The following is a 22,428-nucleotide window of genomic DNA, read 5'->3' on the forward strand; positions in this document are numbered from 1 at the left end:
AATTTATCAATGGGGTAAGCATTACTATTGCAGTGTGAATAAAAATGGTGGAACTTAGAAGAGACTAACGCTACCTGGAAGGCAACTAAAGATTTTTTTCATCAGGGTGTTCTGGACCAAAACAGTGAATGATGAGAAGGAACTTTCCACAAAGGAAAGCAGAATAATGTCCATTGGTATCACAGACAGTATTTGGTTTTGAAAATATCTCGTTTTCTCTCTTTTTATTTATACTTAGCAATTCATGTAAATCTAAGATCAAACTTCTTTTCAGAACCCAAAGAAACAAGGTGGTGATTAAGTATTCCAACATGGGAAATTGGTGTTTAAGGTATGCTGAAGAATTTTCTGGTTGATAAAACCTCTGGCTATAATGGATAATCTCCACATTAGTAAACTCAAAAGTAAAAGTCAATTAACATAACATGAGGCCTCCTAGACTGTGTTCACGCTGTTTACTATGAAATTGGAATAATTCACCTAATAAATTTGCTTCTCAATTTTTCAAGGTAGTTGGGATATCCATACACTACAGAAAAGGGGCATCAAGAGTATAATATAGTAGAATATATTAATACGTATTAAGGAGATAACATTACTCGAAATCCATATGCAATATCTCTGGAAATATGCTTTGGAAAAATTATAGCATTGCTCAACATTCATGAGCAACTTTTTGCATTCTAGTAATTGAGTTATGAGATGTTCCCACAACTTCGAAAATGTAAATTACTTAACCTAGCAATAAAGTCTCTCTCCTAATACATTCCTCCTGGCTCAATTCCTCTAACTCACATCACACACTAAATCTTTATCAGATCATCTATTAGAGCACAACATGATCCAGAGACCAATTCATTACTGTTCTTCACCCTCCTTTTGCACAGGCCTGTATTAAATATGCTTTTGGAAATATCTGATGCTCTATTTATTTTTATTTATATGTAGCAATTCATGTAAATCTAAGATCAAATTTTTTTTCAGAAAACCATTTCAAATTAACCTACCTAATAATATGCTTAACTATTTACTTTGTATCCTTGTCCACAATTTCTACTGTATTTATTTTATTCTGTAGTGTGGCTTCTCAAATTTTCTCTCAGAGCTGAGTCAATATGTATTTTTAACTTATATTTTTTAGTAGTAAAGTTCTTCACATACTAGGTAGTCAATACTTGAACTCAGAGTTTTAAAAATATGTTTAAAAGTCTAAGATAAATAAAATTATTAAGTGCTATTAAAACTATATTAAGAGATGAAATTTAAGTTTCTTCCTTTTTTATTCTTCTTACCAAACGTAGTTGTAAATCATATGGAAATTCTTGACTGATTTAGAGGCCAAAACAGATTAAGTGACTGGTAACATGCACAGGAGGTGAAATGGGAAGAGCCCACGGGCTTGGTGCTATGGATTCCAGCCCTGGATGCTGCCCCAAGAACTGAAGCTGCTTAATTCATCATTGTTTCTAAAATAGCAGAGATATGGTTTCATGTAACTAGGTTAATACACTGACTTGCTTCTGGAAATACCATCTGCCCTGTCTGAAGGACAATAAGCTATCATCATGGACAAGAGCAGATTCAGAGAATTCAACAGCATACCTCAGTTTTCAGGGGAAAAACTACGGAGGCTTTATAAAAAACACTATTTTGGAAACCAAAATATATGAATATGAATATGATTTTAAAGGAGCAATTGATTGATTACTTAAAACTTACACAGCTTCTAAATTAAATTATATTAAATTGGGCAGAACTTTTGCTATATAGTTATTAAAACACTTACACAACTAATATTAGCCAATAGAATTAATTATAACCCAATTTATAATTTCAAAATTATATTGCATGGATTTATTTGCATTAGAATATTTACTCAAAAGAACTGTACATTAGGTGGAATATTTCTCTAAAAACCTGATTTAATGTAATAACTAAGAAATAAAAGTAGCAGTGAAAATGAATGAACCAAAATTTTACACTGGGATTTTTATATCTCATTTTAATATTTTTAGCTATGAAATAATACAAAATCGTGTTTCATTCTTGGACATCTTATTATTGTAACAAAAAATAAAATTCAAATGTATATGATGACATCTACAAAAATTTTAAGTTAATAATTAAGTTTATAATTGCTGAGTGTTCTAATGTAAATATATCTAAATTTAAATTGTATTTTTAACATTAAATATGAGTGTATAAGGCAAAGTTTAGCTGAAGCTTTAATCAGTTTAAGTTTGCCATATACTACTAAAAAGTTATTGCTCTCACCTTCTTTCTAAATGTATAATAAATGTAAAAATAAGTAAATAAAAATTATCCTGTTAAAGATAATTGCTGAAAAGTCAATGAAGGGATTCTGAACAAAACCAGTATCGATTTCATATTTTATACCATAAAAGCTTTCTAATCTCTTGAACTATGCTTTGAAATTATTTGAGCTTGATAAGAATTTTACTTTCAAAAATATCTTTATCTACACTACTTCATATTGATAAGACAAGATCTGTCTGATGCTTTAAATTTATCAATACCAATCACCATGCTAAATTTTAGAAATTTATAGATCAAAAGTTAAAATTATAATAGTACTCTTTAATATGTTTGACAAAAATCACATATATAGTATTGGGATAATCATAAACTTACACATTTATCATTCAACCAACATTCAATAATGCCAACCTCATTTTTTACTTTGAGAAAATTTATTTTTTATAATATTTGGTGTTATTTAAAATGAAATACTTTGAACTATTTCCTGTCACCTTTCTTCACAGGTCCTCAAAGATTAATTTTTCTTAACTGTATGTATACATTTTATAAAATGAAGAAATGCAAGGACATTTAGGAAATCATTAATCTTTTGTATATGATGAAAAGCCACAGATAGTCTCAATAAATCAATGTCTTTGGAAGACACAAAAGAATTCTTGTTTAATTCAAAATCCTTTATTTAAAATGCCAATGTCTTTATATCATGCAGAAGTGCTCCAGATGGCTAGGCACATGTTTCGATTATGCTAAATTACTATTTTTTCTCTTGTTTTCTTATTCTGTTACATATAGAATCTTACATTTATAGCTACTAATTGTATCTTGATTAGTGCAGGTAAAAATATTCTTATTTGTAAATGTAAATGATTTTTAGATAAGGAAGAACATGCACGAATTAAAAGACATTGTACACTATATAAGTCAGAACTTTAAAAAGATATTCAGCATACGATGAATCCTAAAAGTTAAAAAATAAAAAATTCTATTTTTCATTAATCATTTTTATTACAAATGGACATTACTATACCCCTCATCATTTCACTACTAAGAAGACTTCAGAAATAAGAAATACTTAGGGTCTCTATGCTAACAGTAATTCTACAGTTAATAGAAGTATAATGTAAAAACTAACAAATCTCTAATATTTGTATGAATCCCCATATAACCACTGCCTCAGGCTACCTCTTTTAAAAACACCTTATGCATTCTGTTCTAAGCAAAATATCCTTATTTTAGTTCATTTTAAATATGCTTTCCTAGGGATAGCTCATAGAGCCATTCCTTTTTCTTGAAACACTACAGAGTTCTTTCACATTTTTCATTTTTTTCTTGCATGTCTTTCAGAACTATTGCTTTTCCTACAAAGATTTAATCAGTTAAAGTTTGCCTTGTACTAATAAAAAACTGTTGCTCTCATCTTCTTTCTAAATGTATAATAAATGTAAAAATACATAAAAACTATTCTGTTAAAGATAATTACTGAAGAGTCAGTGAAGGGATTCTAAAGCTACATAACAACACGCAACACATGTACACAAACTGAATACATAGGACAGTGTACATTTTTACTTGTTATACTGTATTATCTCAATGATCGCTTGCAACATAGCTTGTCAACTAATGCCAGAATCTTGCAATGTGTTTGAGTAGCAACCACATTAGAAAAGATAACTATCCTTTAGTGTTCCATGTGTCGATAACCCTACTACTACTACTGTTACTGTGCTGTTACTAAATACTATTACTGCTACTACTACTACTGCTGCTGCTACTAATATTGCCACCACAACTGCTACACTACTACTACTTCAGAGAATTAGTGAAACTGGAAAACTCTAGAGAAGAGCTTCCAAATTTGCGAATGTGTAATTAAATTCTTATATATGACCTAATCTGTTAAAAAGAGTTGTTTCCTACAATGTGTTCTACAGGACATTTGCATCAGAATCCCTTGAGGGACTTGTTAAAATATATTTCAAGAACTTTCATGAAATATTCTGAAAAGTAATCTGCATTTCAAATAAATACCCACCTAAGAGAGTCTCATGTACATTAAGTTTTGAGAAGTAATCAAACTAAAATATATCAATATATAAAATTAAATATTTTTTTGAATTTCAAATTTTGCTTATATTGAATATCCATAAAATACAAACAGTAAAAGCCCTTGAAAAAATATGTTGATGGTTCATTTTCTGAAATTCATGTATTTTCTGTCAGTGATTTTAAAGAATGTTTTCTATATTCATTTGATTAAAATCCTGCTTCTATATTCAAACTATTTTTATTCATGATTCATTTCAAAAAGGACTTAAAGTAATATTTTTTAAACTGTCTATGTCATATACACATATAAAATTATTCAATTATACAATTAACTACACCATTATATTATAGATGTACAATAAAATATTCTTTTTAAAAAAGTTTCCAAACTGATATCTTTATCAGAAACTACTATTAAACTCTTATATGTGACCAAGTCAGGATGTGCTATTACTAAGGATGAATTTTGCTTAGGCTGAAATCTTGACTCTAGGTCTTCCTAATTGTATGATCCAAAGGGAGTTAATTAATCTTCCCTGAGCCTCAGTTTTCTCATCTGTGAAATGGTAACAACAACGATAACTATTTCATAGTATTCTGAGGTTTGAATAAAATGCCATAAATAGCCATTTGTTTTAAATAAATGTTAGTTTTTGTTGTTTTAGAGGTAGTTGCTGTTAATGTTCCATAATTATTAATAATGATGCTATTATTGTTTAATAACTATTACCACAGAAATAATGTTGGAGGCTGGGCGCCGTGGTTCACTCCTGTAATCCCAGCACTTTCGGAGGCCGAGGCAGGCGGATCACGAGGTCAGATCGAGACCATTCTGGCTAAAACGGTGAAACCCCGTCTTTACTAAAAATACAAAAAAATTAGCCAGGCGTGGTGGCATGAGCCTGTAATCCCAGTTACTCGGGAGACTGAGGCAAGAGAATCATGTGAACCCGGGAGGCCGAGGTTGCAGTGAGCCTAGATGGCGCCACTGTGCTCCAGCATGGGCGACAGGGCGAGACTTTGTCTCAAAAAAAAAAAGAGACAATGTTGGAGAGAGATGAATAATTATATTTCCTGACCAGGATGTAAAAATGTGTCATCAAATACAAACATGCATCAGGGCATCTTAGGGCAAACGAAGCTCTTAAGGACAGAGATGGTAACAGCGCAGAATAGACCTGTATTCAAACAGGAAGGAAAGGGAAAGCACATTAGGACTGATAAGCAGCCTCAGACCAAGGGACACTAGAGTATCCCTTGGATGAGGCCCAAGGCGCACATGCTTTAAATCAAACACTATTTAATTTCATAGGAATGTAATTTTTCGTATTAAGCATTTTAAAAACAGAAGAATAAAGTGGGTGTAATTTGCTTGATATTTTTTCTGCATGTAGATTAAAAAAAGATTGCATTTCCAATAGTTTAAAATATGCAGACAAAGCCTTATGAAATACAAACTCCAAAAGCTCAGACAGGATAAGTAATCTCAATTGTGTTGAGATTACAGAGACCAGTTACTGTAATCAGTTGGCGAAACTTTTTCATCACAGCTATCTTTTACATTTTCTGATAATAGTTTATGTGATGTTTGCTTCCTATTAGATTGTTAGTCTCTTGAGAGCATGGATAAAAGCTATAAATAAAAGCTATCCTGTTAAAAGTAACTGCTTACCTTTGAACCATGCATATTTGAACTATGTGTACCTGACCTGAACTACGCATATTTGAATCCCCAGTAAGAAACACTGTGTCTCACATATTGAATACTGGAATGATAGTTAAGCATGGGAAGGTAGTACAAAGGCCAACAAATTATCCACAATAAAAAATAAGAACAAGGTCCTAGTTAATACTTATCCCTTCTAATTCTGAAATCCTTACTTATTGTCTAAATGACAATGTGCAGAACCAAGATCTTAGCAATGTAAATATATGCATCCAGGCAAATGGCAGGGAAAAGGTTAATGTCCCTTCTGTTTCCATGTCCATCTTGCATTTCAGAACAAAACCAGATATCCTAAGGAGGTTTAATTCTCTACTGAAACACCCCAAGAAAACTTTCAAACTTATCTTCGTCTAAGAGCAGGGATGAAAAGATGAGGTGTCATTTACATAGTTATGTCCTGGCAATCTTGTCTGATCAATGACAAAACCAGCATCTATGCAAATGAAGAAAATGAGAGAGAAATGAGTGGATACTTATTTTGGTGAGTATCATGGGTGCATTTTTAAAGTTTGTTTCTCAAAGCTGCTGTTAAATAGATTTCACAAAAGAGGCAACTGATACTGTGATACTCTTGGGGAAGACAGCTTCCCCAAATCATGATTATACCCAAGTGTGTTTCAATCAAAAGTCCTTACTCTTCCCATGTATTACATAGCCTCTCTAAAATAATTTTATTTTTCTTCCCAAGTTCCCTTGATTTGAATTCAACAGTCTTTTTACGCTCACCCACTCTTGTAAGGAAAATTTTATAGGTAATAACAGTAATCCTTAAAGCAACCGCCATATAATTATATCTGGCTGTGTTTATATATGTGTTTTAACATATAATGTAGTTACAGTATTGGTTCCACCTTACCCTTTCTTCTACTACTAAATTTATATTAAATATTAGTTATTAACTTGTAGTTAAATATTCTATATTTTCCTTCTGTCAGGGTCATTATTAAAAGCAAATGTTGATTCATTTGTTTTTAAGTATTTAATTAGGAGACAAGTTTAGGTATATCAGTGACAGAAATGTTCCTTTCAAAGTTAGTTTAGTATCTCATTTAATTCAGTTAATTATAAGTTCAACCCTTAAAAAATAAATGTTCTGTGTTTTCTAAGTAGGCTTTTCCTTTTAATGTGATTAATTAATGGTTAATTTGATTCATTGATATACTTTGGAGTATGGTTATTACTTCCTTCAAAAAATACTGTTTGCTTTTATTTTCTAGTTTAAAAATTCACTGTAATCCAAACAAAAAAGAAAGATTTAATTATGATATAGATCAGCATTCAAACACTTTGTATTTATATTTATGGCTTTTGCTTTTAATCTCCTTTCTATGAAATTAACAGGCTATGATTTATAACAATTAAAGACCAGTGAAGTGTACTGGAAATAACTAAAGCCTTGGAACCAAATGAACTCAAATGGTGCTCTACCACAAAACAATATACTGACAATTTCATGATCCTTGATACTCCATCTACAAAACGGAAATACCATTACTTACCTTCTAGAATTGTTGAGATAATTAAATGATATATTTGTAATGCATATGTTAATTAGTATATGACATTAAAGTTGAATATCAACAATGAGTTCCTGCCTAGTTCTGCCTAATTTTATTTGTTTTCATAGTCATAGTACAATTAAATTTGTTCTAACATATTGCCTCAACATCAGAATAAACACATTGAAAGAGTGGTACCTTGTTTCAAATCTTCTATTAAAATACAACTAAGACCACTTACTCAAAAAAGCACAACCAGAATGGACAGTTTTCAAAGTAATTTTTCTAGCTCCAGAAATAGAGCTCACAAAATGACATTGCTTACAATGATCAGACATTGAACACTTAAAAATTTATCTTTACCAAGTGTTTCAAATATGATATTAAAATGAAAGAAAGGTCTTTTAGAGCCAAACTATGTTGTGAAGTCTCATTTCTGGAATAGTCATTACAATTCACTTACCCTATCTTTTAACAAAGGTTACATTTCTATTTGTTTCCCTAGGCAGGTGGATTATATTTAGAATATAACTTCAGTATCTGACACTTATCAAAACATAGTGTATAAATTGGAAAATGCTACTCTAACTTTGCATTATAATAAAATTTTAAAATTCTGTGATTTACTTAAAATAAATATATGCAAAATCAATGTTTAAAAAATTACATCTGTTTCCCTTTTATTAGCTAATAACCTTTCTGTTCTCAGTTATGTCTTGCGGCTCACTAGTCACTCATTTAAAAATTATTTTTATACCTGATATAATATAATAAAGAAAATTATCATAGAGTTATTTTTAATGCACTTCCTTAATAATTTCCTTAAAACCAAGAAACAGATTTTGTAAGATTGGTTTTGATTTCCATCTATGTGGTATCATTAAAAATGTCATCACAAATTTTGTATGAACAGTAGCTATTTACATGACCAGGAGTGTTTACATTTTTTTATCATTGCCTTCTGGACCACACAAGGAGTAAATAACTGAAGGTAGCATCAACAAAAGTAAATCAGTCTTTTAGGAAAATATGCAGTGCTATGTGTACTGCACATTTTCCTCACAACACTTATTAAGGGATTGGAATTCTCTTTTTTTAACAGATACAGGTACTGTGGTTCAGAGAAGTTTGGCTTCTGCCTGAAGGTCACACAGCATGAAAAGGTTAAGGCAGTATTTGAATAAAACTATTCTGACTTCCAAATATATATTTATTTTAATATTTCACCATGCAGCACAGAGATGTACTCAATATTAAGAATAATAAATAGAACTCCTCCAGAAAAAAAAAATGAAATACACATGAAATCCTTTAATGAAGATTAAAAAACTGACTTTAGGAAACATTGAAGTTATAAAATATGTAAATTACAGTTTTATTTCTTCAAATGTTTCCCCTGTGTATTATAAATTATATTATTAACTAATAGAATACATTTACTGAGGCCATTTTTTCCCCAAATAGTATTGGAGGTATAAGACAGAGGCAAGCTAAGAAGTAAATGGATAATGTGATATATTTAAATTTTAGACACATATAATAAACAGTACTCCGAGAAAATCACCTCTACTCCTATGTTAATACTGCTCAATCACAACACCACCCCAACCCCCATCATCAACATCTACCACCACCATTTTTTCCCCAACAAAAATGGATTCTATTAATATATTTTCTCTTGGTTGCTGAGCAACAAAAATTATTCATGTAAGTATAAACACACTGAAAAAGAGAAAACTGCTGAGAGGAAAATACAATAATAGACACCTCTATCAGCTACAGCCATCTGTGTTCAGTTTGACCCATGTTTTTGGCAAGCTTCTATTGTCCCTCCCATCCAAAGCTGTCTTGTCCTACAGAGAAAATTCTACTCCCACTTTCTTCATTTTCCAGCAAGACAGGGTCAACTGGTGTTCTAAATCTGCCAGGCTCTGGAATGAGAACACTAAAGATTCATTATTTGTAACTAATTACAACCTCAGTAGATAAATATGTTCCCTATTTTATTACGTGAAGTAATAAAATATTAAGCTGGTGTTGCAACGCAGGCTGTTCTGTTCCACATAGCAATACTATACACAAATTAGTATTTTATTGTTTTTAGTGGAAAATTTAAAGTACTATCTTAAAAAAAAGAGACTATGGGTTAACTTTTATGCAATTAAAGGATTATCATAAAGCTACTAGTGAAGAAAATTCTAGGACCATATAATATAATCAATTCAAGTAGCATTTAATAACTCTGAATCATGCTTCAAATTTGCCATTAGATAGACATAATCACAACTGGTATTGGTATTAAAGTAATACATGAAATACATGTCTTGTTTTAAGCAAATCTTCTGAAACTGTCAAACATCTCAAAATTGTTATAAATTTGAAATTAACATGACAATATAATTGAATACATTTTATTCTTTCTTAATTTGAAGACAGGAGATGCCTAAAAGTTTAAATGCTATTAGCACCTGATAGGAAGCAATTTCTTAGAATTGTGCAAAGGATTTAGAAGCAGTGTCATGTAAGAGAAATGTTATAGCTGTTGGTGGTTCCAGGATCTTTGTAAATGGAGATTTAGGGAAAACAATATGGATGGGATGGGGACAGATACAAGAGGAGAGGTGAGGGGGCGTGTGGGAAAGAGCAAGAATCTGGGTTCAAAGGCTTCGTCTTGGAGCTGCATTTGCATAACAAAAAATCCTTGTTTTACTTTAAATTCCATGTTTTTGGGGGATGTGTTTGGGAGGATGCTGATGGAGATGTGAAGATCATGAGGAAGCTGTAGCCTCCTTTTCTCACTCCATGTTTAAGGACTGGAGTCAACACTGAGTATAGGTTGACTATACTCAGTAAGTAAGAAATTCTAATCTGGGACTCCTCTGCCAACTAAGTGTGTTACCTAACTGGGCCACATAAACCCTATTGTTTTAGTTTTATCATTTGAAAATGAGGTATCAAATGACTGTCCTAGAGTTAAAAACCTGAGACTCCCATTCCAATTCTAGAGCTCTGATCTTTACTTGGTATTGATTCCTCACCTTCCTAGCCTTAGGATATTAGTGACTCCACCAGAGGAAAAGTTAGAGTGTATGTGATAGCTATTCTTTTATATTTTTAATATTTGAAAATACATGACATTTTTAAATAGCATCAATGTTTTCAATGGCAAATTTTGTTATCTCACAGGACGATTGTTTCTATTTCTTGAAAAATGGAAACAGATTAAGACACAGATTACTAGAAATTTATGCTAAGTATTTTAATCACTGCAGCCTACCTTAAAATGAAGTCTCCTCAAGGATTAAGCTAAAGTTTTACAGAAAACTTCTCTGGTTAGATTTTCCCTGTGATGTGCTACAGATATGTTAATGTGAAAACCCCAATAGGGATATTCTTGCTGTGATTATAAAATATTAATCCACTTCATGAAATAAAGCTAAACAAAAGCACTTACCAATGGGGAATCTCTTTTGATCCATAAATAAATAATCTGCCAGAACTGCACTTTTACAATTTGCCACAAATCCACTTACTAAAAGACGTCACATTAAAATGATGTTGAAAATCTGTCACTGAACTAGTGAAGATGCCATTAAGAAAATCATCACTTTAAAATAGGTCTGTTTTTGAGCATCTGTAGGACGAATTCTATTAAGTTCCTTGGGTTTAGAAAATATGTATTTCCTTTGTTTACTCTCTGTGTGTTTGTTTAGTATAAAAGCACAATGACATATATCTGATCTTGCTTCTCTGCTTGACTTGGCCTTTAGAAAGCTAAACATAAACTCTATGAGTTACCTAAATTACATATATCTGTAGGCTAATCTTATATATTTCAGGATTATTTTTAGTAACACTTATTTTTACTGGAGATTCATTTACTGTTGTATCTGTTTGTTGTACATATACTTTTGTAATCTGCTTCAAATCTATTGTAGAATGAAGTCAATGTATAAATAAAAATAATGAGTGTTTTGACTAAAGAACAAAGATTTAGATACTATAAAACACTACACCAAGCAGAAGGAAGCCCATCTTCTTTGTGTATTTGCTTATTTTGAAAATTTTATGAAGTAAGAAAACACTTTTCTGTCCAGTAAAATGTTAGAATCATTAATTATAAAACCTTCACTTAAAAAGTTACTAGAATTTACACGTTTTTTTCAAAAGCAGTTTTGAAAGAAAGATAGTTTTCCCTTTTTTGGACTGGACAAGCCAAGTTGACCTCAATTAAGAAAACTGCATTAAGTCATGGACAAAAAACGATTTCTAAACAGGCTCACAAATAACACAATTCCATTATAGTCAATATTTTACTACCATCACTAAAACTTGAGAGATGAATATTCCTCATCTAAATCAGAAATAAGGCTTCAAAATGAAGAAAACACTGAATATTCAAATATTCTAACTTGCTTGGTTCTTGAGCAACTAAGCCTTTCAAAAAGTTTCAGAATTCATAAATAACTTCACTTAAGGGGTTATAACTATTACTAAATTATGTCAACAACAATACAATAGTGGACGAAAAATAGCATTAACACCAGACTGGGCAGTATTGTTGAATGTCAGGCATGTTGACCAAAGTCACATAAACCTGGGTGTTAGTCTAGATTTGTGACCACACAGAAAATGAAATTCTTTGTGTCTACTCTTTAAAATGAACATAAAAATGCTTGACTTCCTTACAGACTTGTTGAGGAAATTGAGAAAGGAAAAAAAAAAAGAATGGAACTCTAAAATACTTTAGAAACAGTTAATTTTTTTTTAAATGTTAATAGTCTTGTGTAGATCTATATTTATTTTTAGGAAAAAGGGTAAGAGCACTAATAAACTTTATTGAGTGCCATTGTTTTTCTCACAAGAAGTTGTGAAGTAGGCACTATCATTACCATTTTACAAATGAGGAAAACAAGATTTTGAGAGTAGCCGTGACAACATCTGAATCAAGCTTATCTTAAATCAAAAGCATGCATTCTTTCAACTAAACTTAAGGCAAGAGGGATTATTCAGCAGTATTTTCTTTGCTGCATGTTAAAATCAAGTTTACTGATATTATTGATGTGAAATGTTGAACAAGGATGGTAAATTAGAAAAAACAAATGGCAGTAATTAAAGTGATCGATATTAAAAGTAGTAATGTTTTCAAAGTTTCCATGTATTCACCTTTTTGCTGATGAACAACATGGTTTACAATAACTTAAAATCTGATCGCTAAAGCAAAATTAGGTAAGTTTGAAGGAAATGAGAAGACATGAGATGGTGTAGCATACATTGTGATATATAGTTTCTAGAATGTTCTACTTTACCAAAACATCTATAGCATGAGTGGTCCCACTTTCCTTCACAGACGCCATAAATGTTTCTGAAGTTTGGGTTACAGGCTCTTAGCCAATCAAGTCATGTAGCCACTGTAGTTAACTTCACTAATTTCAGAAGAGGCTCTAAAGTCTTGGCTTAAGAGATGAAAAATGACTCCCATACTTCAGCATGCATCACTGGTTGAGCTCCTGGAGCTTAAGCAGCATATTTGCAGCATTATCAACAGTAAATCCTTAGTTTATCAATGATTTACTGAGCATCTGACTAGAGCCAGCCACATTGTAGGTGCTATGCGTATAGCAGAAACAGATGAAAACCTTTCCCCTCATGGAACATATATTCTAAAGGGAAGGCACACCATAAACAGAATAAAGAAGTAACATATGTGTTATGTCGGGTGATGATAAGAAATAAGCAGAAACAAAAGGAAGGAAAGAGAAAAACGAAGATTGGAGAGAAGAAGGACTTTGCAAGGTGACTCTGAGAAATGATGTGGGGAATGTGAGGAAGGGAGCAGTCCAGGCCAAAGCTGCCACAAAGACCCCAAGGAGGGGCGCCGGAGGCTGGGGCCTGGAGCTCTGATAGTTGTTGAACAAGTTCAGGCAAGGAGAGTCAGGAAAAGAGATGTCCAAACAGTAACTAATAAGAGCAGCAAACTAGGGTCTTCAGGGTCATTGTAAGAATTTGACTTTTACTACAAGTTAAATGGGAAGTTTTGGGGCAAATGAAATGATTTAAAAGATCACTCTCCCTCTGGCTGCTAGACTAAACTGAAGGGGACAAGGCCAGAGGCTGAGATGCCAGTTCATTCATTCATTCATTCATTCACTCAGTCATTCAACAGAAACTTATATTGTGTCTACTATGTTTGTTCCAAGTAATGTTCTAGACTCTTGAGATATGTTAGGGAACATAGCAGACAAATACATCTGCCCTTATAGAAATTCATTCCCGTGGGAAGAAGACAGATCAAACAATAATCAACATTATAAATCAATAAATTATATCACTCACACCCACCCCCTATACATATATAGTGTTCATATTTTATATAAAGGAATGACATTGGTTGAGCTCCTCAGTGAAATAGATTAAAAACAGAAAAAAAAAAAAATCAACAACTAGTTCCAGGGGCATTCCAACATTTAACATGTGGGGACATAAGTAGAAATTGGTGAAGGAGGCTGATAAGTCTTATGAGAGAGGAAGATGAAGAAATGACACAAGGCAATGGAAATCAGGCAGCGTGAGGGGATGGTAACAATAATCAGTTATTAAAAGAAGATTAAGCCTAATTTACAATGTGAGATAGAAAAAAATACTTGAAGTATGGGAGGTTGTTGTCCAGGTTGATGTCTGGAGAAAGGGTGTTCTATGCAGAGGCAAGAGACAAGGCAAAAGCCCGAAGGCTGGGGTGTGCCTAGCAAGTTCCTAGAATAAAAAGAAACCAGTGTGGGTAAAGCCAAGTAAAAGAAGAGAACAGCAGGAACATTGTCAGAGATCAATAAGAAGATGTCTTCGATAATCCAAGGGAAGAATGATGGTGTCTTAGACCAAGTTAGTAACAGTGAGCATGATGAGAAATTATCATGAAATGATCATATTGAAATGACATATTTTGAAGACAGAGCCAACAAGATCAACTGACAGGTTGTATGTAGGGTGAGAAAGAAAGTTAGGAGTCAAAGATAACTCTAAGATTTTTGACCTGAGCAATCAGAGGCTTGGAACTGCCATCAACTGAAAAGAAGATGGCTGAAGATGGAATAGGTTTTTATTGGGGAGATTATCAGCAGCTTAGATTTAAATATGTTAATTTAAAATATCAATTAGGAAGTTAATCAATGAATAAGTAATTAGTTATATGAATATAGGGTTCAGAAAAAACACGTGGGCTGGAGACAAACTTTTGGAGTCATCTGTGTATATTGTCATTTAATGCTATGAGATTGATATCTTCAAGGGAATAAGTATAGAGTACAAAGAGAAAAATTGCAAGAACTGATTTTAGGGATGTTCCAGCACTTAGAGTTTGAGGACATGGTGAGATGCTTGTGAAGGGTGCTGAGAAGTGATTGTTCCAAGAAATAAAAAAGGGTAAAAAGTAACAGAATATGATGACTGGGAAGCCAACTGAATAAAGCATTTAACGGAAGTAAAATCCACTAGGTCAAATATTCTTTAGATTAGATACAATGAGCATTGAGAAAGGCCATTGGATCTAGCAATGTGTCCATCATAGTGACCTCAGTAAGAGCAATTTCACTGGAGTGGCAGGGGCCAAATCTGATGGCAATAGATTTAAGAGATCATGAGAAGAAAAAATGCAGGTACAGGCAACTCTTTCGAAAAGTTTTGCTGAAAAGGGAAGAAAATACATGAGAAACTGAAATAATGGAAATATATTCTTGCCTTGGGTTTTAGAAAGTAAAATGAAAAAATAACAGATTATAGGTCAATAAAGATTATAAAGGTTAATAGGGACCTAAACAAAGATTGATAGGGACCTAAAGTAATGCTACTACTGTTTCATCACCAAAATTTCATTTTACCTTATATTTTTTCAATCATTAACATGAAAAAGTATAGAAATATGAAAACAACTTTTTATATGGTGAGAACTATGTCTACAAGTGTACAGAAACAATCATTCTTATAAGTAGCATTAGTTAGTGCTGTGTTGGAACTAAATGCACAGACTTTAGAGGCAGACTGCTGGGTTTAAATCCTGCTTCCACCATAAACCAGCTCCATAAGCAACCTCCATGAGCCTCAGTATTCTCATTTGTCAAATGATGATATGTTGCATCTACCTCCAGAACCATTGTGCAAAGGCAAGACAGCACCTGACAAGACTGTTTACCAGTGTCTAACAATAATACAAGCGCTTTATAAGGTGTTAGAATCTATGAATGATACAAAGCCTTAGAGAAATGTCAAATAATCATCATCAAAAATGTCATTTGCTCCCACCTGCCAGTAGCAAAGCATGTTTCTAAATGTCTTTCAACATTTCTTCAAAACCTTAAAATTCTTTGGTTTTTACTCACTGATTGTTTCTTAAAAATGCACACATGTCTGGAAACTGAAGAACACTATGGTCCTATAATCAATTTTTAATTACCACATATAAATTACCTGCCAATTAGATTGTTTCCTCTTCATGACTTTATTGTCCAATTTTGTCTCAGGATATTAACAGCAAGGAAAAGCCAACAGTCTTTGTACAATGGGGGTATAATTACATGTGTGTATTTTATACAGAATGTTTGTTTCATAGAATATTTTCACCTGTCTGCATTCCCTATACTCTCCTTCTCAGTCAGCACACTATTAAAAGGGCTACTCTTGTCACAGATTACATAAAGCTTCAAATCATTAGAAAATATTTACAATATTCGATATTGGACACTTTATACTTCTCTTGACCCATATCACCTGCCAGTTATTCTTTTTCCTATTTCCACTCATGAGTGCCTAATTCAGAATACCACCTACTTTTATGGGTATTATAAAGAGCTGGGCCTGGATTCATTAATTCTTGAAATACAGAACCCACCTCAGGGCCTATGCAGTTTGCTACAGTCACTAATGCAACAGTCCCTCACAACTAATGAGGTTCTTAGGCAGTTTTTCACTCTAATGATGACAAAGTGCAAACTGCAGACTGCAATGAAAAATTGATTCCACAGAATTCTAAGTAAATAACTATTTTTCAAAACTATTCCTAGAGCAGATTTCTCAAAATCGAATAAAACAAAAAAAGAATTAAAATTGTTAGGGTTTTAATAAAGACAAAAATGTAAGAAATAGTAAATTCATTGGAAGATGAGTTATGTCTATAGATATCTAGCAGCAGGAGTAAATCAAGCATACTGAAGATATATATAAAATATGCAGCATGAACATAATTGGCCATCAATAATCCTGTTTGTCACACACATTTGTACCTATCTTAAAAATTTATAAAGCCCTTCAGTTCACAGCATTTTGTTCAATACATTTAAAAACATACCAATAGGAAAGAAACAAAATCAGAAAATTCATCCCAGGCTGTTTTTTAAAGAAACACTCTTGACATCAAACACATAGGAAGCAGGAAAAGGTTTTCCTATTTAAAATAATCTTCACACTGTATCCACTCCAACCCCATCATTATTCCAAAGAAGATGATTTATCACCTACAAATTCAACAATAGATTTTCCACCTTCTTAAACTGCAGTGACTGCTTCCAAAGTGAATAATGCTGTAGGTTAGAAGAGACCCCTCATCAACCTTTGCTCTCCATTTGGCTTCAGCTCCCTTCTCTCCAATTCTCATCTTCTTCCCTCCTCTAGAAACCCTTGGAAGTCTTCTTAATTCAATTCAGGCTCCTTGCTACCACCACTAACTCACCCCTAGGGATGTAACTGATCTGCTGAGGGCCTTACCTGTGGTAGGCAAAATTTTTTTCCCTTTATTTTACACAATACATCATAATACTTATTAATTTTTTTGAGATAAAGTCTAGTTCTGTCACCCAGCCTGGAGTACAATGGCATGATCTCAGCTCACTGCAGCCTCTGCTCCCAGGTTTCGACTGATTCTCATATCTCAGCCTCCCAAGTAGCTGGGCCTACAGGCGTGCACTACCATGCCCGACAAATTTTTGTATTTTTAGTAGAGATGGGGTTTCACCATGTTTCCCAGGCTGGTCTCGAACTCTTGGCCTCAAGGAATCGTCTGCCTTGGCCTCCCATTTAAGGCGTGAGCCACTTTGCCTGGCCTTAAGTGCTTTTTAAACAACAAATCAGAGAGTGAAAACAAAGTTATTACAAAGCATACATATATCATCATAGCTATAGGGCAACGAGCTTTTCTTTTAACCAAAACCACAGACTGATCTGGCTTGATAGAAGAGTATTTATGAGGATGCATTCTGAAGTTATTCAAGTCTGGATATGGTTTTCTTTCTATCTATATGAACTTAAGCAACTTATTTAACTTATCTGAGACTCAGTTTCCATAGCTATAAAATGCAAATGATATTAGTATTGTATGGGTTAAATAAAATCCCTAAAAATGCACTTATCACTATGCACTTATCATTATGTCCAAACATAGCAATATTCAATAAATTTTATGATAATAATAGTTATTATATACCCAGCTCTCTTGCCTGTATTCTGCTTATGAGGTTCAATACACAAGATACAGACATTTAATTTAATGTGCACTAACTGTGATTCAAAATCCTGTGAAAGAAAATCATTTCTAATGTTTGTATCCAAAATGGACCTCACAAATGCCTCCATCATTTCTCTTGGAAATCTTAATAGTTTCTTGTGAAAATAAATTAATTTATTATCAGATTGCTAAAACTCATTTGTAATCATTAATGAATCATAGTCCATTTACCTAATATTCCAAACATACTTTTAATACATTATTTCAAGTGGCTCTTTTTTTGCTGGTTGTTTACTGAATTGCCAAAATCTCACTACCCACACCAATGGTTCTCCAATGGTTCTCTCACTGTGGAGCATGCATGAACCTCCATGCAAACCAGACACCCATTTAAGGAGCCCTGGAAAATCAAAACCATTTTCATGATAACGCAAACCATCCTCCGCCTTTGTTCACTCTGTTGGCATTTATGCTAGAGGTGCAAAAGCAATAGTGGGCAAAACTGGTGGTACTTTAGCACAAGTCAAAGCAGTAGATCCAAAGTATTTTAGCAGTAACTGTGTTCTTCACCACCACTTACTCAAGGTAAAACAAACAAAACAATTTCATTTAAAAAAGTAAAGAAATTTTCTTGAGAAAACAGAAAATGTATTAATGTTATCAAATCCGGACTTAACTTTGATGTATTTTCAATATCCTGTGTGACACAGAGCAGTATGTGCACAAGACCCATTGCTGTGTACCTACGTATTGTGGTTTTCTCAAATAAATGCATGTGTGTAATTGAGTTGTAAGCTGAACTAGCCACTTGATTTGTGGAATACCATTTTTACTTGAAAGAACAACTGTTTCTTTTTAAATATTTGAGTATGCATAATCTTTTCTTTTTATCATGAACAAAGGAAGCCTGACACTTCCAGGAAAACAACAATATATGTTGCTGATAGTGAAATTTGAGCTTTCAAGTAAAAATTCAAATTTGGAAAATTTCTAACCATCACCAACAGGTTGAGAGTCGTATATTAAAGACTTTTATGATAAATTCCTTATCAGTTACACCAACAAGTTTGAAATGATCAATGCCTGATATTTCTAAATCAGGAATAGGTAAAAAATTCATGACAAATGCAAGATCAATGTATTTTTTTGTAACAGATCTGACAGGGTTTCATATTCCACACCGCAAGTAAATCTTAAGAACCTGCCACTGTGAACTTCTGGTGTAGTAGACAAACTATTTCTCTATTATCCAACTTAAAATATCTGTGTAAGGATGGATTCTGTTTGTATATTTTAGCCAAAGAAACAACATATTGCAATATATTGCCCAAGAAGATTTGAGACTCCAGCTGTATTCTATTGAGCTAGCTATCAAAGAGACTTGTAAAGATGTAAAATAATGCCACTCTTTAATTTTTTAGTTTGAAAAAAATAAACTTTTTAAAAATAAAATAAAAATGTTATATGTTTAAAATATAACATAGTTTTAAAACAAATTAACAAATATTTTTAATTTCTTCAGTTTTACTGTTAAAAATGGTACACGTCAATAGATAAGACACACTTACACAAAGTCTCCAGGGGTGTCCTTGACAATTCTTAAGAGCATAAAGGGGTCATGAGAGTAGTAAGTTTGAGAACTATGGCCTGGTGACTACCTGAAAGTATAAGATTGCTTCCTTCCACTTAAACACTAAGCTCCATGTCAGAACACCCACCTAAATTCCTCTTTCCTTGTTGAGTTTCCTGACAGTTATCAATTCATTTGTAGAGAAGAGATAATCATGATGTTCTGACCTGAGTTCAATTAATGAGCATCATCAGATTTAATAGCTCCCTTCATTTCCTCAGCTTTTCTCTGGTGATTTATTCCTAAGTTACAAAGACACATGTTCTGATCTTAGGTCTTCTACCATCTCATTCAGCAAACATGTATGGAGCACCTACTATACCTCAGGTAATATACCAAGGTCTGAAATAACAAAGACCAATAAAACAAAGCCCCTGACCATCATGAGGTCCAACCAAGTTCCTAAGTTGCATGTTCCTATGTAACACACATTAAAAGATAAATGCTTACTGAAGTACATATATCTATTTTTTGGTGAACCTAGAAAAATGGCACATACTTTACATGACCTATTCTAACATAATCAAGACTATCTAAGCTCTTCTGAGAACAAAAAGAGATAAAATAAAACGGTAATTAATGTTGTGTCTGTAACCCAAACACTCTTTCAGTGACATAACTACCAATGCCAAACCTTTGGATATAACAAATAGGGTAAGTAAAGGTGTATAACTGGACAAATCTTTGGAATGAACAATATCAGAGTCACAGTCATTAGCCTCTTACCCCAAATGTCAAAACTAGGAAAGGAATGCAGATGAAATTGTTTCTCTTTTACCCGCTGACTCTCTGCCTGCCCATGGAATGTGATCAGCATGACTCTGCCAGAAACCTGAGTAAGCAACTCAGACTCTTATCAGTGTACATGAATAATTTTTTAAAATGCATTGGACAAAGTCCAATTAAACAAACAATTTAAAAATTACCTTTGATAACAAGAGGAAACGTATAACTTATTTTTGCAGAATCACAGTAAATTAATCGTTTGAGCAGAAGGAAAAAAGCACTTTATTGTATATACTTGAAAAATCCAACCAATAATAATGTGAAATTCTAGCTCACAACCACTGCTTTCAATACTCTTTGGAGAAACACATTTGCTTTTCATTTTCAAAGTGGTTGAATCTTGAGCACTCAAATTTGATTTACAATTTCAGCACTTAAGTTCACAGAAGATATGCTGACTTTTTTTAATTAAAAAAATCATATTGAATTCTCCCCAGATTTTTAAATGACTAGACTACAGTTAATATAAATAACTTTTCATATTGGTGTTACTTGACTTATAAAAAGTAATAAACAGTTCATCCCCTATTAATAACAAAATTACTTATAAATACCTTTAATTTTCTTGCCTATGGCAGAGGCAGCACTATTTAATACTTTTATGCTGAGCCAATCTTTGCATAGCTAATAGGTAAATAAAAAAGACCCAATAAATCTAATGATTAAACTGAACATTTATTCTCATTCTCCATAGTATTCTAATAAAATGTACTACAGTGAACCAAACAAGAGCATCTAATAATGTAATCTGTTTTACAGTTTAACAAATTCATCTAAAGTCTGGAATGACTTAATTGCCTGCCTTCAAATCAATATCTTGGTTTTCAAACTAATCAAATATATTCATCTAAGAATTAATTCCAGAGAAGAAAGTTAAAGACAGGATTGTGGGTTTAGGAGATGGATAACTTCAACTCAAAACTCAATTACATATAAATCATGGCCTGAGCTAAACCAAATAGCTCAAACCAAATAGATGAAATAAGCCCTATATTAAACTTTTTAAAAAATAATTAGGTCAAAGAAGATATTAGGCTTAGAAATCCTTTCAGTGCTATGTAAGATAAAATTGAATTCCCCTTAGAATTATATCTCTAATTAATATGGTCCTCTAAGCCATAAATATTATTCCCCATCCATAGATAGACATAACCAACTATTATGAAAAAAAATCACAGAGGATACAAAACTATATAATAATAATAATAAATTATCATTTAAAATAAAGAAAATCCCCACCTCCTCCCCCAAAAAAAGAAAAGCAGCAAGAAAACAAGCACATGAGCCTCAATTTCACTAGCATGTTGTGCTTGGGTCACTGCCAAGTATCACAAACCACATTTGATGTTTGTGTTTTTGGCTGAGTGACACTAGAATGTCTTTGAGGGGCCTGGGGAGGAAAAGAATGAACTTAGAAACACCAAACAAGAGTTTTCTGGAGTATAGCTATATCATTTCTAGTTGATCATCAAAATAACATTGAAAGTAGTTCAATTAAAAAGCAAATCAATGATACAAGGAGGTAGTAGCCTAAAATACACTCCAGGGAAGGCTGAGCTTGGAATTCTTTTGGCTTATGCTATCAAACACTAATTTCTTACCAACCAACATACAGAACAACATGTATCTATCCCATGGCATTGAACTCAGTATTGTCAAGAAACAGCCCCTAGTCTCTGATTATTCACAGCACACTGCATGCCCTAGTTTAAGAGGGAAAAGGAAGGATTATCCTAAGTCAGAAGACAGTGTCTAAAATGTTAAGGCAGATGAAATCAGGAATCTTCCAAAACTTGGCTCAGCACATTAAAATTAGTCACTGTCTATAAAGAAACTGCCAAGACTGCTGAGGATGTGAAAGTTAATACTGTCCTGGTGTACACTGTCAGCCCATCCTCCATGGCCACTCTTCCTGAAGAGCTATGGTACAATGCTGATTCCTACCAAAGCTCTTCATTTTGGAATAGGTCTT

General features: G+C 32.9%; 1 protein-coding gene across 3 annotated transcripts in view; it reads right to left on the minus strand.

Moving 5' to 3' along the window:
* The window catches only part of FAT4 (FAT atypical cadherin 4), a 204,101-nt gene that overhangs the window by 176,123 nt on the left and 5,550 nt on the right, over positions 1 to 22,428 (minus strand). The gene's annotated exons all lie outside the window — the stretch shown is intronic.

Source organism: Mandrillus leucophaeus, unplaced genomic scaffold (genome assembly GCF_000951045.1).
Source record: "Mandrillus leucophaeus isolate KB7577 unplaced genomic scaffold, Mleu.le_1.0 Scaffold191, whole genome shotgun sequence".
NCBI classification, from domain to species: domain Eukaryota; kingdom Metazoa; phylum Chordata; class Mammalia; order Primates; family Cercopithecidae; genus Mandrillus; species Mandrillus leucophaeus.